Consider the following 17,388-nt stretch of genomic DNA (forward strand, 5'->3'; position numbering starts at 1 on the left):
TGACTTGGATACTAGGAGAAACTCCCTTCTCTTTTCAAACAGTGCCACGGCCTTTAATTTATTTTGGTCAGCCAGGTGTCTGACACGTGCAGAAATCCATCACCAACACCGCATATGGACATTTCCCCGTGTGACTGGAATAGAAGGCTCGCTCCCTCTCCTTGCTTACACACCTTGCTTACCTTGAAATGGGATTAGAGATCAGATTTGTTCACGCAGTATAAATTAACTTTTTCAATTGAAAGAAGCGTTACTCACGGAGGTCAAGAAAGGTTGAGGATGAAGGGCCGCTTCTGAACCAGTGAGAGAGTATTATGGTACCGGGTATTATGGTACCAAAGTCAAACTAGGAAAAATGCGACATTGTAATGCAAGCTGGCAGTGAATTGTAAGTGATGGATAGCATAATGGCTATTGACAAGTTGGAATGCTGCCTGGAGGTATCTCTCGATGACTTTAACCCCTTGACCACTGTAGCTTTCTAGATCCACATCCTCAGTTTGGGAATGTATCTGTCTGGAATGGAATGCCCACTCTCTCTCCCGGCAGGGACCCACCCCATGTATCTAATTTTGGAAACAGTTGGATGGAGATTGGCGAGAGCTAAGGCTTTTGAGTCTCCTCAATGTGCGCTTGGGCAACTGCTGGGCTTGAACCAGCTAAAGCCATTGAGGGTACAGTCTGGCCACCTTCCCACTGCTTATCCAGTTCCTCTTTGTTACCCTCTCTTTTACAACAACAACTTGTATTTACACAGCGCACCTCACATTGGGTAGTGTCCCAGAGCGCTTGACACTACCCAACGTGAGGTGACTGTAGGCATGGTCAGAGGAAGGTCTTCAAGCAGTGGTCTGAAGATGGGGAAGAGAGAGGGCAAGGCAGAGGGATAGAGGAAGAGTGTTCCAGAATTTCAGGGCGTAGTGGCTAAAACTGCGGCCACCGATGGTGAAACAGAGGGAACGAGGGACCTCAATCCCACCTGGAGCTTTCTCCCACCCAACCAACCAACCCAATTCAGCCCATCCAATCCAGTTCCAATGAAGGCAATTAATCTTACAAGCGCCCATTGACCTGGCTGCTGATCCCAGCCACTTTTTAGTGGGTTTTTCTCTTTTAATTTTGCACTTGGGGTTCCTAACCCAAAAGGGTCCCCCCAGTCCCCCAACTCAACAGCCTCCCAGTGACTGGGGCACGTTATATTCTGCTCATTGCCAAGGGAGGCTTCAGGACATCTGCACACATCCTGCAGTGCCATGTAATGATACCTCTTTCTTTTTCTCTCTCTCTCTCTTGTAATTTATCATCGAAGGGAGGGAGGTGTGGTTAGAAACGTCACCCTATAAACAGTTAGTCTGCCTGAGGGTGGGTGGAAAGTGACTGCAATGAACAGTCCAGTCTGCAGAGCTCCACATCTCAGCACCAACCTGGAGGGGAACATCCCAACCAACGCCTGTTAGTCATCTTCCCCACATCCAGCAGGTCAGGGGGGAGAGGGAGGGGGAGACTGAATCCTCTCCACCTCTTGTGGACGATAGACATTTAAGTAAGAGAAGTGCCTACGAATCGCCCTGATTTGGGGAAGAGCTTTCCTGCCTCCAGTCCCAGTCTGAGCTGAGCTGAGAGGAGAGGAGAGGAGAGGCGGTGGGAGCCTGGACATCCCTCGGTATGTGATCATTACAAGTCTTTTCTCTCCTCTCTGTGTTTTCCTTGCGCTGTGTTTTTTCCTTCTCCCCATCTCTCTCTCCCTCCCCCCTCTCTCCCCCCCCCTCTCCCTCTCTCCCCCCTCTCTCCCTCTCCCCCTCTCCCTCTCTCCCCTCCCTCTCCCTCTCTCCCCCCTCTCCCCTCTCCCCTTCCCTCCCCCTCTCCCCTCTCCCCTTCTCTCCCCCTCTCTCTCTCTCCCCCCTCTCTCTCTCTCCCCCCTCTCTCTCTCTCCCCCCTCTCTCCCTCTCCCTCTCTCTCCCCCTTCTCCCCTGTTTTGGGCTCAAATCTCTGTGTAACCCCGAATCTCTCTGGGTGAGTGGATTGGGATTGAGTTCCCAATTTGGGGCAAAAACTTTCTTCCCCTTTCCACCCCCCAACACGGTGTGATACTCCTGATAGAAGAGGCACCAGACAAACCCCCCCACAACCCCACAACCCCCCTCCCCCCACGATCTATGGGGTAACTGCAGGATAACAAGTCCCTGTGAGGCAGTGAGTGTGTGGGGACCAAACCCCAGTGTTGCAGTGACAGTCAGAGCTGTTCGGAAAGCGATCGCTTCATCTGATCGATAACGAATCGATAACCAATCAATTTGCGCAGATAATCCACAGCTGACGTATGTCACGCGGATACATTTTGGATACTTTTTTTTTGGGGGAGGGATACATTTCCGATACTTTTTGGATACATTTTTTGACACTTTTTTTATTGGGGAAATACATTTCTGATACATTTTTGACACTTTTTTTTATTGGGGAAATACATTTCTGATACATTTTTGACACTTTTTTTTATTGGGGAAACACAGTTCTGATACATTTTCGATACCGGTTTTGAAACCCCTTTGACAACTTGTACCTTCCTCTTTGACACCCACAGGCGTCTCTGGTTGGATTACGTGGTTGAAGATCGGGATCGCTTTGCCCGGGTTTGGGTAGATTGCACTGGATTTTAGGGTTCGTAAAGTGAAGACGGGGCAAAAAAAAAAAAGAGGGGGCGTGTGGGGAGTTGGGGGGTGGGGGGGGAGGGGAAATAAATCAACCCCCACGAAAAAAAAACCATCAGTCGTAATTGGGGAAGTTTTTAAGGTTGTGGTGGCTCCCGACTGTTCTTCTTCAACGCTGCGGAGAGGGGAAAGGAACATGGAAACTGGCTCAGAGGGAGTCTAACAGTGGAGACATTGACATACGGATTTTTTTTTTTGGGGTGGGGTTGGAGGGGGGGGTGCGTGGCGGAAGGGGGGGGAAATTCACCTTGGATAAGAGAGCGAGCGAGAGAGAGAGAAATTTGGAGGTTCCACCAGCCTGGCTCCTTGGAGCTCAAAACCCTTTGAAATCTGAACGAGTTTTGTTTGGATTAAAGGCATAAGTTGATTCCGTGTCATTAAAATAAAAATGTGCACCGAGGGTTTCCACTACAGAGCTCTCTTTGAGTACAAGAAGGAAAGGGATCAAGACATCGACTTGTTGCCCGGGGATATTCTGAGTGTGAACAAAATGGTGCTCCTCAGCCCTGACTATCAAGAGGGAGATGAGAAAAGTCCCAAAGGCTGGCTCAATGGTGTCAACGAGCGAACCAAAGACAAGGGCGACTTTCCCGGCACCTACGTTGAGTTTGTGGGACCCATTAGGACCCTTCCACCCACCCCAAAGCCAAGACCTAGACCCGTCCCGCCCACCCCAATTGGTGCATCGACTGGAGCTCAAGCCAAATCTACGGTAAGTGCTCTTTCCAAGACTTACCTGCCTCCTGAGGCAGTGGGTGTCCAAATGCATCAGCTTTACTTGTTAACCTTTATTTGCCAAAAGAGACTTCAAGTGGTTCTGGCTCACTTGTCAAAAGCTCAGTAATAAATAATTCCTTTTGTCTTTTGTGGTTGGGGACACAAAACTAAATCATTTCCTGGGGCAATTGTCTGCTTTTTTTTAAGTAATATATTAAAAAAAAAGTAATAGTGCCTTGGGTTACAGGTAAAAAAATCACTTTATAAATTTTGCTTTAGGGTATTGGAAATAGGTGATTGCCGGTTCCTGAGGATATTGCAGTTATTAAATTAGAGGGAAGCAGGGGTTAATGTATCATTGTTATGTTTTGACTTTTTTTGAGATGTCAACTGTTTTAAGCTTCCTGTGCAATGTTAATTACCTGTTTTGTAATTCTTCAATTGTCTGGTAGTTTTTTTTTAAAAAAAAGTGTAATTGGAATCCAACAAAAGTGTTTATTTGTGATCGTTTGACTGAATATTGGGGTTTATAAAAGTAGTGTCTGGGTGTGGCACTCAGGCAACACAGAGGCAAGATGCCCAGATTCGATGTCTGTTCTGTGCCAGGTTTAGCTGATTGTGGTTGTATTTAAGGTGCTGTAGTTAGCCTTCGTGCCCCTGGGCTAGCCAGGGTTCCCACTCCAGATTGCTGTCCGCTGACCTCTGTCTAAAAAGTGTTCTGGTGAGGATTTGATTGAGCCACTCACTGTCAAGAAGGCTTCTGGCATGTGCTGTTGTTTTCCGAGACACTACCCCACGTGAATGGCGTTATATCATTACATTTGTTGTTGTTGCACAAGCACACACTTGAAGAATTGGTAGCGGAATGGCGCCCCTAAGGGTTGTCAGCTTCAGTTAGTGTTGTGGGGAGAGATCAAGTGAGCAAAGTGGCTGAAAAATAGATTAATTAATTACAATGGTCAAATGGTTTATGAAACGAGGACAGTTTCCTTAGTGGGAATGATAAAAACATAAAGCGAAACTAGCACAAGAAAATGAGTTTTTTTTTAATAGTCTGCAGTATTTTGCTATTGAAGTCTTAGATTTTCTGTTTTCCTATTCCGTTCATGTTTTGGGTTCCCTGGTTGCCAGCAAACGACAGGTTAATGTGAGCGCTGGTTATTCAGCAACCTCTCCAACCGATCATTTTTATCGAGAGAGAGAGAGAGAAAAATGTAAAATTTAAGCACGAAAGAGAGTACACACTATCACTAATCAGCTTTACTTTGATATCACACTGAGGTGGTGTCAGATCATAAGGAAAATCGTACCATTCAAAACTGAATGGATCGAGTACTGCCTTGAATCAAGCGCTGGACATTTAATTAGACTGTTAATCTGAGTTGTGTTTTTTAAATTAACACATCATTGAATAATCATGGTACCCAATGAGAATTCAGTGTGTTATGCAGCGTAGAGCTTCTGATTTTCTAATTTGTGTTCACAGCATTGCTTAATTACACCGAAATGTGGCCGTGCTGTTCACGACTTATTTCCCCAAATGAAACCGAGAACCAAAGCAATGTAGAAACCATTTTGCTGTGTCTCTTATTACACTGGCAGGGCACAGCGCTCCTTGATGCAGATTTTAACTCGTGAACATTTATATTTTTTTTAAAAAAAAAGCAAATCAATAGATTTTAAAGCTCGTGTTTCGGTTTACAGAAAAGCTATTCTAGACTGGTTAATTCACATTGGGTTTCTCTTCCGTCAGTGGATTTCACCTATTATTTTACCTGTGATAATCATTTCCTCCACTTAAAAACAAAACTGTTCGGTATCAGCTCGGGAAGCGACTTAAAGAACAGAATAAAAAAGAATTTACTCAAAACTCCTTTTTAAATTCAGAAACCCTGATGTGTGTGTGTGTTTTTCTCATACCTTAACCCTCCAGGAAAAGTTGAAGATAGATCATAAATCAGCAAAAAAGGCATATGTTATTTTGATCATAACCAGGATGGTGAGCCAGAGCACTAGAATTGTTATTTCAGTTACAGCAGGAGTTTGAAGAAATTAGCTTTCTCTCCCTTTACCATAGTTCCTGCAAATAATAACAATCCTCGTATTTAATAATAATAATCTTTCCATTTGATATAATTCCTTATCACGTCTTCTAGATGTCTCAAAGTGTTTCACAGAATATACTTTATATATAAAGTGTAATGACTGTATTTTTGATAGTGCCTCATCACGTTGTTGAGGCGCTTCATAGGATCGTCGATTGACTGCGTATTTTGTGGGCGAAAGACGACAGCCATTTGAGCACAGCAGTGTCCCGCATATCTATTTAAAAAATCACACTTTCAAATGACACTGAGTTGTATTTTCAGAGTCTGGAGTTTTCAGCTTTGATATGTGCAGGTGATTTGTAAATCCTTTGAGATTCCGCAATAAATTAGGTGAGCAGACTAACACGGTGCTACCTCAGGGTATGGAGGCAGCCTTGAAATTAAGCAAATGAATCAAAGGGATTGTCATCTGATTTTCATTTTAAGGGCTTTACCTTTTTTGGTCTAATCTAAGTTATAGATGACTCCATGTGGTATATGTCCTTACTGCCATGCTTTAACCTTGCAGGAGTGAAGGTTAAAGCATGGCTTTGAAGCTCTTTGAGACGTCTCGCATTTATATAGCACTCTTCATGCGGGTTAGTGTCCCAGAGAGCTTTATCAAATGCAAGTATTATTATGAGGTTGTACGCTTGATAAAATATTGTGAAAGACAAAGGTGTATTATTCCAGACTCAAACCCCAGCATCGATACTTTTCTTAAATGATTTTTTGTTTGTCTTTCCTTTGCCTATTTATGCTGGCAATAAAAGAGCTTAAAATATCGGTTTGTTTTTGAGTACAAACAAACAGGTAAGTTATCCGTATGCTTCACTGTAAGGGAACACAGTGTGGCTTCCGAAAGGAATGTGTGCAGAACTTTCCCGAAATTGAGCTGAAAGAGCTGCCGTAAGCGCTGAGCAGGGGCAGAGACAGGGGGCCTGTTTATGAAACCTTTTTTACGGGCTCCGTTATGTTGTCCAAGAGACCAAGCCTTTTTTTAAGCCCTTCAGGTTGTTTAATAGAAAATCTTCCATCATGTCTAACAATGGGAGCCTCCACGTCAAAGTTATCTGGCATCCCAGGTATAAAGCAATGGAGAGTTAGAGCTTTATCTTGTTCGGGGTAAACGCAGCATTGTTTAGAGCATTCCATTTCAAAATAAGACGGACACAAAATGCACTCAGAATTACCTAGGGAAGCCCTTTCTTTAAACGGTTCCAATGGGCCTGATTCAATTTTTATCCAAAACACAAAATATAAAATCCAAGGCAGATGCCTGGCTCTTTCTGGTGAAGTCTGCATCGATTTATTTTCAAATCTTCAGTGAGGGGTGGGGAAGAGCGTAAAAAGTCAACTAGAAATGTGTTTATGGCTGAAACAACAGTAGGGAGAAATATCAAATGTGGAAACGTTTTAGCTAAATGGCCGCGAAAGTGTTTTTCCAGATTTGTTAACAAGAAACTGCTTGCAACAACTATTAAACGCTGTCAACTCCAAAGCTCAACCTCCCTACACAGAGAGGTTGGTAACCCCCCACTACCCCTCTCTGTTAACTTTGGAGCAGAATGAATGCGTAGAATACAAGAGGGGGAAAAAGGATGAAGACGAGTAAATAAACCAGTCCTGTTTATAATTGCTTTGTGTGAGCTCAGAGGCACTGCACTCTCCTCTGATGATGAAATAGTCCTTTACTATCTCATGCCTGTTTAGACACATCCTTATATGTTTCTGATTTATTTTCTTTTTTAAAAAAAAGTATGGAGATGGCAACCGCTTGATGTTTATGTTGCTTTTAGAAGTGTTTTGATTCCTGTCATTGGACGTGACAGGAGCCAGAGTTTTGCATCGATGGCCAGGCTTTGGGAGGTGAGTCAATAAAGGAAGAGGCTGCACAAATGGCTTCAGGGCTGCAATATGGGAGCTGAGGCCACTTCAGTGGCATTTGGGGCAGGGGTGGGGGGTGAGGCAATGCCTGGGAGGAGGGGGCGATGCCTGGGATGAGGGGAAATTTGTTTTTTTAAAGTAAATTAACCGAAATACTTCCTGACCGCTGATCGACTTCCTTGCACGGAGATTACATTTCCCACCAACCAAATGGATCGATTTGATCCTCTGCAGTTGTCCTGCGAGCACTGTACTCCTCGGCTGTGTGTGTATTTGTTGTGTGGCTGAGGTTGTATATTATTTTATATAGCCTTTCAAGTTACAGGCTCTCTTTGCACTGGGACATAGCAAACTAGACAGAACATTTGAAGCTATTTTAATATACATATATATTTTTTAAAAATAAATTGGGGTTTCTGTATTCATAGGTTTTATTTCTGCATTCATTCGAGCAAATGCAACTGACTCATTTGATCTTATTAACTGCTCCAATGCCAACTCCTATATATAGAGTGATATATATATATATATATATATGTGTGTGTATATATATATATATATCGTGCTCTCTCCTATCTCTTCCCCTCCCTGGCCATCTTCTTAGGGAAGTCCCAAGGAACATCTAAACAGTTATGTGACTGAGGGCCCAGTATTGGAGACCGAGCATGTGTCTGTCTCATCATCACTTCCTCGTGCAGGACTTTGGATTTGCAGCGCCCTGAAAACTATTCCATGTGGATTTTTTAAAAAAAAACTGTCAGTGAATAATCCTTATATTTGGCACAGCTCCTCTCGTGTTGAAATGTCTCTAACCGCTTTGCAAAGTTTAATGACTTTGCCTTTGTGGGTGGATGTGGCACCCAAATTGCACACAGCAGTGTCCCACCATTGATGTGAACGAGCAATTTTACCTGGGACCGCGGAGATCTTTAATGCCCACCGGAACAGGCAGATGGGATCTCGGTTTAAATTTTTTTTTTTTTTTTTTTTTTTTGCTTGTTGAGAAGCAGCCGGCTGATGAGGGTGACAGAGAGAGAGCAGCGTTGGCGGGTGTATGGCCAGATCGGTTGCCTTCGGAGGAGGAAAAATAAAACCAAACATGCGACGAAAGTATTTTCCCTTATTATTTCAAGATGCGTCTGTAGAAAAGTTCTAATTAAGTACGTTTGAAGTGGGCGCCAGTTCGTGGAATTGGAACTGGGTCCCTTAGTCATAATGGAATCATATTTATCATTCAGCGCTTCTATATTTCCAGGAATGACTGATTGTACTGGACAGAGGAGCGTGTACCAAAGAAGTCCATCCAAATTCGAGGCTGGCAAAACCGCAGACTTCATGGGAGATTTTCTTTTGGCATCTTATGTTTTCTGCCTGGTTCCCAAATGTCTGCCTGATAAAATAACAATCCATGCAGTTGATAGCAGACCCTTTCATGTCGGGAAGACATCTCAAGGAGCCTGACAGGATTTACTGTAAAGCGTAGTGACTGTATTTTATAGGCGAATGCCCTAACCAGTTTGCGCACAAGGTGTCCCACAAACAGCCTTGCAGTGAGTCACCAGTTTTATTAATGGGACATTGTTGGCCAGGACACTGAGGGAAACTTCCTTCTCTTTTCGAATGGTGTCACAGGATCTTTAACAGCCACCTAAACAGGCAGGCAGGACTTCAGTCCAGCATTGCATCCAAAGATGGGTACCTTCCGCAATGTACTGCATGACAGTTTATAGACAATGCAAATTCAAAGTCCCAGTGTGAGGCTTGAACCCGCAACCTTCTGCTCGCAGGGAGGTTAGAGTGCTACTGACTGAGCCAGGCTGAGAGCCTGATGTCTCCAGGATGTAAAATGGTACTGAGAGTGGAGCCACCTCTTAAATTGGAGACCTGTGGGTGGAATTGTGCCCTCAGCCACCAACCTTGTTGACTACAAATGGGAGCGGGGTGGAGAGGGTGGGGCGGGAGTCAGGCCAGGTTCAGCTTGTATTTTTCCACTGGCAGCAACGTTGTGGTGTTTCTGTTGCGTTATTTTATTTGTATGATTTTTGGAAAGCGCGGAGCTTGTGCGGGGGAGACTGAGTACGAAGGGAGAACACAGCAACACACTGAGCTGAAGAGACTTGAATTGGCAGTGTCAGTACGATAACTGTGCATTAATTTTGTTCGACTGGAAGGGCCCAAAAACCACAGGGAGCCACAATGAAGCTGCAGGAAACAGAGATACCTTTTTGTACTAAACACCAACTTGATTTGGAAACTCTGCACAAAGGAAAACTGTTAGGAATAGATTCTCTTGCAATCAACTGATTTTGCTTTAATTTATTTTTGCCAGAAAGAATAGTTTCTTTATTTTCTCTCTTTATTTGTGTAAGATCTCCACTTGTATTTTCCAAATGCTGTGAAGCGCTTTTCAGACATCCTCCCAAGGTGAGAGGCTCTAGATCGAATCCACAGCTTCCTTTTTTTGCGCTCTCTTGCAACCAGTGAACAATTTAACCTTGTGTTGATTTGTGGCCTCTCATCACCATTGCATGTGAGCCTGAAATACTCCCTTATCACACAGCAAAATAACAAAACTTGGATTTATATGGTGCTCTTTGCGTTACATTACCTTGGGATGTGAAAGCTGTTATACAAATGTAATTAGTTGTTGTTTGCTCGGGTACAATCTCATAATGCTTCGCAGTAACTGTTTTGGTTGCTGAGAAAGGGGGGAGGTGACTATAGGTGTGATCAAAGAGGTAGGTTTTAAGGCTGTCTTTAAAGATGACTAGAGAGTGGAAGGTGAAACTGCGATACCAAAGCTTTCTGGTTGCATTGTGTTGTTTGTTTGTTTCGTGGTGCGTGGCAAGCTGATCAAGTCACTGTGGGAAGTGGGAGCAAAGCCACAAATGAAAATGAAATTCAGAGGTTTTTATTCCCGAGTCTGCTGAGCTCTACATAATAATAATCCTTGCATTTGATATAGCGCTTTTCACGTCGGGAGGACGTCCCAAAGCGCTTCAGAGAACACACTGTAAAGTGAATTGACTGTATATTTGTGGGCGAACGCGGCAGCCAATTGCGCACAGCAATGTTCCACAAACAGTCTTAGATTGAAAATGACCAATTTATTATTGTTTGGGGTTTTTGGAGGGATTATTATTAGGCTCTGTGTGGAGTAAGGAAACTTGCCCAAGGTTTCCCGCTGCCTGGAATTGAACTCGGGTCTCTCGCTTGCAAAGCGAGTGCTCTAACCACTGAGCTACATACGACTGTCTTGAAAGCTGATTAATAATAATCCTTGCGTTTGATATCGCGCCTTATCACATGGTTGAGGAGTCTCAAAACTCTTCACAGAATGTACTGTAAAGTAGATTGACTGTGTATTTTATGGACGAAATGTGAAGAAGTTCCACTACAAGGTCAGATCTGAGCTGCCCTTGGCTAATCACACAGTTAAACTACAGCCTTTGGACTTCGGGAAAGTAACTCAAGCTATCTGGTAAAAGTGTTCAATGTGGAGAGAGGTTACTGTAACATGATAGGATTAGGAATCCGTTATACGCTATGAATGAAGCTGACTTTTTTTTGTATATATATAATATATATCAGAACCATCAGTCTGTCAGAGTTGAACTCCACCTTAGTCAACACAAACACGTTGTTTGGATTGTTTGCGGGTTTGAGTGGCTGAAGTATCCAGAGGATCTGAATCCAGCTCAGAAAAGTGTCGTGCAAATTCTCTCATTTCAGCGCAGGATGTCTTGTGGACCTGTAGCAGTTTGAAACAAATTGACATTCAGTTGCTGCCCCACGCTGAAAATTACCATGGTATTGAGTCACTTAACGTGTTAAAGCTACTCGATGGGGAGCTGCTCAAAATGCTGTACTCTGTCCAGCGCCTTGGGATGTCCTCCCGATGTGAAAGGTGCTGTACAAATGTAATGTTGTTGTTGTAACTGCATGTACAGTGGCCTTTAGTTTCTGTTTGTCCTTCAACCTGCATGTGCCCGGTTTTACTCTTCCCCTCTCTAGCCGAGGACATTGAGACGCCATATGTTATGAATGTGTATTCATAACTTCACAGCAAAGGAGTTAAAATTCTGGATTCATTAGCGGCTGGCACCTCAGGCTTATCGGGTGCAGTTGTAGGAACGGTGTTTTCAGTGACAACTGAAAAACTTCAACTTGGCTTTTAAGTCGAAGAAATGCCGCTCATTGAATATTTATTTCACAGTGAGCTCAATTCTACAAGGCTCTTATTGAATATTTATTTCACAGCGTGCTCCATTTTCCCATGGCATTTCTCGTTGGACAGTGAATGCATTTGTTTGTTTAACCTGGAATCTGGCCTACCACTTGCTGGTTTGCTGTCCCCATAGTGGCAGTCGTTTAAGAATTGAATATGCTTGAAAAGAAGAGTTGCAATTCCTTAACTGATCTGCCTGGAGGAATCTCAATGCCAAGTGACTGCCAGGATGGTGGAAAGTGAACGAGATGGACCTTGGTCTTCTTTTGCCAGGATATTCTTATGTTCTTATCTCGAGCATAAAGGCACCTCACAAGAGATGAGGTGCAAAGACCGATGTGAAACATTTCTATTTGCTCTCTTCTTCATTCCCCCCCTCCCCACCAGGATCACCTGCCAAACTGCTGAATGTTTTCTTTGTTAAATATCAGAAAGGTGGAAGATATTGACTTGTAGTCATTAGGAACCAGGAAGCAATATAAATGATTTGTGCCAACTATGAGTTTGTAAGTTTAGCATTTTCAAAGTTCTGAATTTCCAAATTGACTTTTCTCAAGGTATTCGAGAATACAAATTCTTTAACCTATTGGCTCTATTGTCTTTTTTACAGATTGTGCCCCCTCAGGTAATATTTTTATATAGTCTGTGCAGCAGTTTATCGACGATAGAGATTGTCTTTAAATCTCAGTTCATATTTTATTTCCCAAGCTGCAACCAACGTCGAACCGGTTGGTGAATGGGTTTCAATCTTGTCAACCAGCCGTTGGTTCCACTGAGAGAGAGTCTTCACTTCAGTTGTTTCTGCGCCATGTACACAGTGCAGCAACCTCTCAAGTCTAGCACACGATCCTGCAAAGATCCCCTCAAAGTCCTGGCAAAGGGTCATATTAAAGCCGCAAAATACATCCTCGTTCTAGCCTCCTCTGAGTTATGTAACTATTGCTCCACAATGAAAACCCATCTGTCTTCAATCAGCCTCGGTCCTGCACTTATTTCAGTTGTTAGCATTGTCTTTGTTTTATTAACGCTGTAGTGTGCGTTACATAAAAAAGAGGTTAGATGGTTGAGACAGAGTATAAAAGCCATCATTGAATCTTGGGTTTCAAATAGTACTCGCAAAAGCCATTTGCTTTGGCTCTCATTGTGCTCAATAACACCTAAAGAACTTGCTAAATGTCAAGCCTTGTTGAGGAAAACTGACCGTGTACATCAGAGCTAAGTTCAGATCTGAGTTGCGGGAAATTGCCTTGTGTTGCTTTACGGGAAGTGGTAGTAGAGGTTTCCCATAGCAACTGTCCAGCACACATCAGCAAAATATCCCTCAATTTATCCGAGCGTGTCTTTTTGAGGTGCCTTCTACCACTGTTGTGTGTGTGATAGAATTTCACTTTATTTCATAATATTTAATAGTAATAAATAAATTTCCCTGCAGGATGTTGAAAAAATGTCTCCATGTTTTGATGTTTCACCTTTTCAAGAATTGCAGTTGAGTTCTTCCTTAAATCTCTCTGTACTTTTTCAAAAAAAAAATACTTCTACTGTATTTCTCATGGGTTTCGGAGGGTGGGGGGAGGAATTATTATCCTCTCCTCGGAAATGCTGGCTTGCCTTTCCTTGGCTGTCAGCTGGATTTCCACATTGTGAAGTGACATGCCTGCCAAGGTTAGTACATTTACTGAACCAGTGGGAAATCTTCTTCTCCTAGTCCTTTCCTCCTCTTTCCCTCCCCCCCCACTTCCTCCATCGGCTTGTATCCATGCTGTGACCTAAATTGGAGTGACATCTTTCGTGCAGCAATTGGAATCAGCAGTGAGATCAGTGGTTTGCGTGCTGCTCACAGCAATGGGAGCGCTTCCTTTAGCAGGCAATCACATATAAATAAATGTTGAATAATCCTCCTCCGGGACGAATTGAGAGAGAAGAGGCAATAATATAAGTAGATAATCTTCACATTTGATGCAGCGCCTTACATGTCTGGACGAGGATGTGATGCTAATATGTATTAATAATAATATGATTTCCCCCACTCAATGGAGTCGAAGCGCTTTGAGACGTCTCGAAAAAGTGATGAGGCGCTATATACTGTGGCGTCCTGTAGCTCAGTGGTTAGAGCACTTGCTTTGCAAGCGAGAGACCTGGGTTCAATTCCGGACAGGGCGAAACCTTGGGCAAGTTTCCTTACTCCACACACCTGATAATAATCCCTCAAAAAAAACAATAATAAATTGGTCATTTCAATCCACAACTGTTTGTGGGACACTGCTGTGCGCAATTGGCTGCTGCATTTTGCCCACAAATATACAGTCAATTCACTTTACAGACTATTCGGTGATGCGCTTTGAGACGTCTAGAAGACGTGAAAAGCGCTATCAAATGCAAGGATTATTATATACCAAATGCAGGGATTACTATTATTATTTGATGCCCCTTTAAGTTTAATTCTCCTGCAACCATTAATGGATTATTTTCCATTCAAGTCATTGGCAGTTTATAGATTGTGAATCGTTGCTGTGCTTGTATCTATCTCCAGCCCAATTGTGACATTTGGAAGCGAGTCAACATTCTTGAGCAAGTAGCTTGTTTTGATTCTTGCCTTTCACCGATGTGCTTGTTCCAAGGTTGTCTGCTACATCACTTGACACTGCGATGGTGAAGAAATGGTAGCTGGCTGCTCAATGCTGCCTTTGTACTGCTTTGTATATCCAGAGTATGTTTTGGCACAATTCACTGCTGTGCGAGATACAACCCAAGCCAGCTGAGGAGTGATAGCCGCAACTGTCACTTAGTGAAAGAAGAGCCTGTGTCTGCGTGTGTGTAACTCCAATATAATTTAGCTTCAGCAAAATTAATCTTTAATTTCCTCTCCGGAAGGGATAAACACAAAACCTGCTTAAAAAAAAAAAAAAATCCACAGTAATGCAGATCTCTCTCCGGGCTTGAGTTGTCATAAACCTTTTGTGCGTTGTGTGAGAAAATGGATATGTTTAACACCAAAGAGTTGAACATAATGGCGATATTGTTGCTGATACGCGATGCGCTTGGACAAAATAAAATGTATGCAGAATGCGCCTACTGCCAAATGCACAATGAACTGGACACGTTTCCTGCAAGCAACAGTCCTGTCTAACATTTCATAGGCCACAGGGTCTCTGATCCGTGCAAAGAATTCATTGGTTGTGTGGTGTATTGGCAAGGGACAGAATATTTTTGTCTGTGAGCTTGGACTCTCCATTGTCCCCTGTCTAGTCCACGTTGTGCCAGAACATTCGAGACCAAGAGGATGAATGGCTCATTTATTAGGAAACCAATAACAGCCCCTGATCATCACGAGGTTCATCAACACTGAACACAGGGATGAGTGGTTCATTGGTCACCCAGCTCATTTCATTTTTAATTGCCATCTTTAAAATGCAGCTGTGCACTCAATATACTGTGTACAGAGGGGCAACACCTACCTCTATACTTCTCTGTTTGAAAATTATATTCTACAAACCTCTAAGTGTACAATGTCCAAGTTTCAGTACCTGGTCCCAAAGACGCGTTTGAAGAGTAACCATTTGGGTGGGTTTTCAGAAGGTTCATGATTTGCACCAATGTGAAGCACTGTGAGCAAGTTATATTGATGGTGGGGGAAAATAATCATTCATAAGAAAGCATTGAACTAGAAAAGAACATTCAGCCCATCAAACTGACTCCTTCCAGGGATGACGGGAGGGGAACTCTAGCTGTTATGGATTACACTCCCAAGTACTCCATTTCCTTGTAAAAGTTCTGATTTTCTCCAAAACAATCTTCTATGCCACATCCATACCATTAACCCAGGAGTGCTAGTAACTGAGCCAGACTGACATCCGACACAATGAATTGTTTGAGGTAATTGGAGTTGTCCAACACAAGTTCTGATGCAGTTCATTTCGTACTGAACTGTTGGAACCACTGACCCAAGACTGGCATACAGCATGTCACTTCCTATCAGAGTGAACCGTGGGAGGGTGGGGGGAGTTAATGCATGGTCAGTATTTTTCTTCTTTTCTGGCGTTAGATGTAGGGTGAAAGAATGATTGTGTGACAAACAAGAAAACCACAAGTGTTTGCGGTTCACGATTCAGTGCCTCTTAGCATTTAGAAACCACAAATCAAAGCAAAGAGGGAGGCAACGGAACGCCTACTGTTGACATTGGCTTAATGTTGCATGTTGCACTCTGTTGCATTCACCATGTTGTGTTCAGATTGGTTTTACTGAACATTATCAAGGCGTTACATCAGCTCTGGCAATTGTCCAACAATTCAAGAGGTTATTTTTTGTCATGCTCTATCCTCTCACTATCTCCCCCCACCACCCCCCCCCCCCCCCCCCCCACTCCACCTCCTCCCTCAACTTCACATATTAAAAGGAGCATCGACTTCTAGAAAGTTTCTAAAAAGTTCTGAACGTAAAACGAACTGCTGCCTCTGCTCGTGAAGAGTGAATATTGTAGTTTTGGAGAATAGGATATACTGTAAGGTGAATTGATTGTATTATTTTCTAGGCGAAATGCGGCAGCCAATTGCACACAGCAGTGTCCTACAAACAGTCATGGATTGCATGACCAAATTATTATTATTTATTATTTTTTCTTGAATGGGTTATTACCCCCGGAAAAGCAATCTGCCAATCAATCAGGTTCCTACTTGGTAAACAGAGGCGTGTGGAGTAAGGAAACTGGCCTAATGTTTTGCCCTGCTCGGCAATTGAATCCAGGTCCTCTCGCTTGCGAGGCAAGTGCTCTAACCACTGAGTTACAGGGATGCATTATCCACAGATAGAATCCATGTGCTAATAAACAAGAGTGTGTATTGCTACTGTACTGAGACAGAGGCCAGATGCTAGAACTCATAGGAGTAAGTAATTGATTTACTCTGGTCTAGTGGTATTTAGTGCAGTTTTATTGCATTTCACTACACGCTGCAGTTTAAACTCAGCGTGAATTTCTTCTCCAAATGACTTTAGAAGTTATGTAACTTGCCCAGAAATCACAATGATGTATCCAATTTAGTAACTTTCCCCTTCAACATGCATTAATAATGAATACCGCTGTCAACAACAACAAGAATTCCATTTACAGAGTGCCTTTCAAGTCGGGAAGATGTCCCAAGGCGCTGGACAGTTGGGTTGGGACCTGAGCAGGGGGGAAATGGTCAGGGGGAGGGAAGGGAGGGAGCGAGGAGGGGGTAGAGAGTCGAGAGGGGAGCTGAAGGCACGGTCAAAGAAAAAGGTCTTGAGACCGGCCTTGAAAGAGGAAAGGGAGGAAGCGGCGAAGGCACTGGGGGATGTCCTTTATCTGCTTTAAATTTCCCCCATTTGGCATTCAGTCGCACAGTTTAAATCCCACCCTCTCCCCATTTTCCTCCAATTTGTGTGAACGATTCAGTTATCCAGACTGTATCTGATCAAATCATAAAGGAGCTGAACTTGTGATCTCGTGAACCTTATAAGATGGAACATTTCCTGAGGCTAATTCAAGGATATCTTTATCTAATATTGCTGCATTCTTGTAATGCCAGTGGTTTTGAACAATTTCTCTGTAGATGCGGGCTACAGTAACATTGCCCGACTCTGCCACTACCTCACCCCTCAGGCCGCTGAAACTCTTGTTCATGCTTTCATCACTTCCAGACTCGACTATGCAAACGCCCTGCTTGTTAGTATTCCCACTTCCTCCCTCCACAGACTACAGATAATCCAGAACTCTGCAGCCCGTTTCCTCTCCCGCACCAAACT

At 43.3% G+C, this 17,388-nt stretch overlaps 1 protein-coding gene across 1 annotated transcript in view; it reads left to right on the top strand.

Moving 5' to 3' along the window:
* The first annotated feature begins 2,714 nt into the window (after nucleotides 1-2,714).
* pik3r3b (phosphoinositide-3-kinase, regulatory subunit 3b (gamma)) overlaps nucleotides 2,715-17,388 on the top strand; it is a 187,469-nt gene continuing 172,795 nt past the window's right edge. The window contains exon 1 of the mRNA XM_007899869.2: nucleotides 2,715-3,420. The gene's annotated coding sequence lies outside the window, so the exon portion shown is untranslated. The remainder of the gene's footprint in view (nucleotides 3,421-17,388) is intronic.

Source organism: Callorhinchus milii, unplaced genomic scaffold (genome assembly GCF_018977255.1).
Source record: "Callorhinchus milii isolate IMCB2004 unplaced genomic scaffold, IMCB_Cmil_1.0 Scaffold5, whole genome shotgun sequence".
NCBI lineage: Eukaryota > Metazoa > Chordata > Chondrichthyes > Chimaeriformes > Callorhinchidae > Callorhinchus > Callorhinchus milii.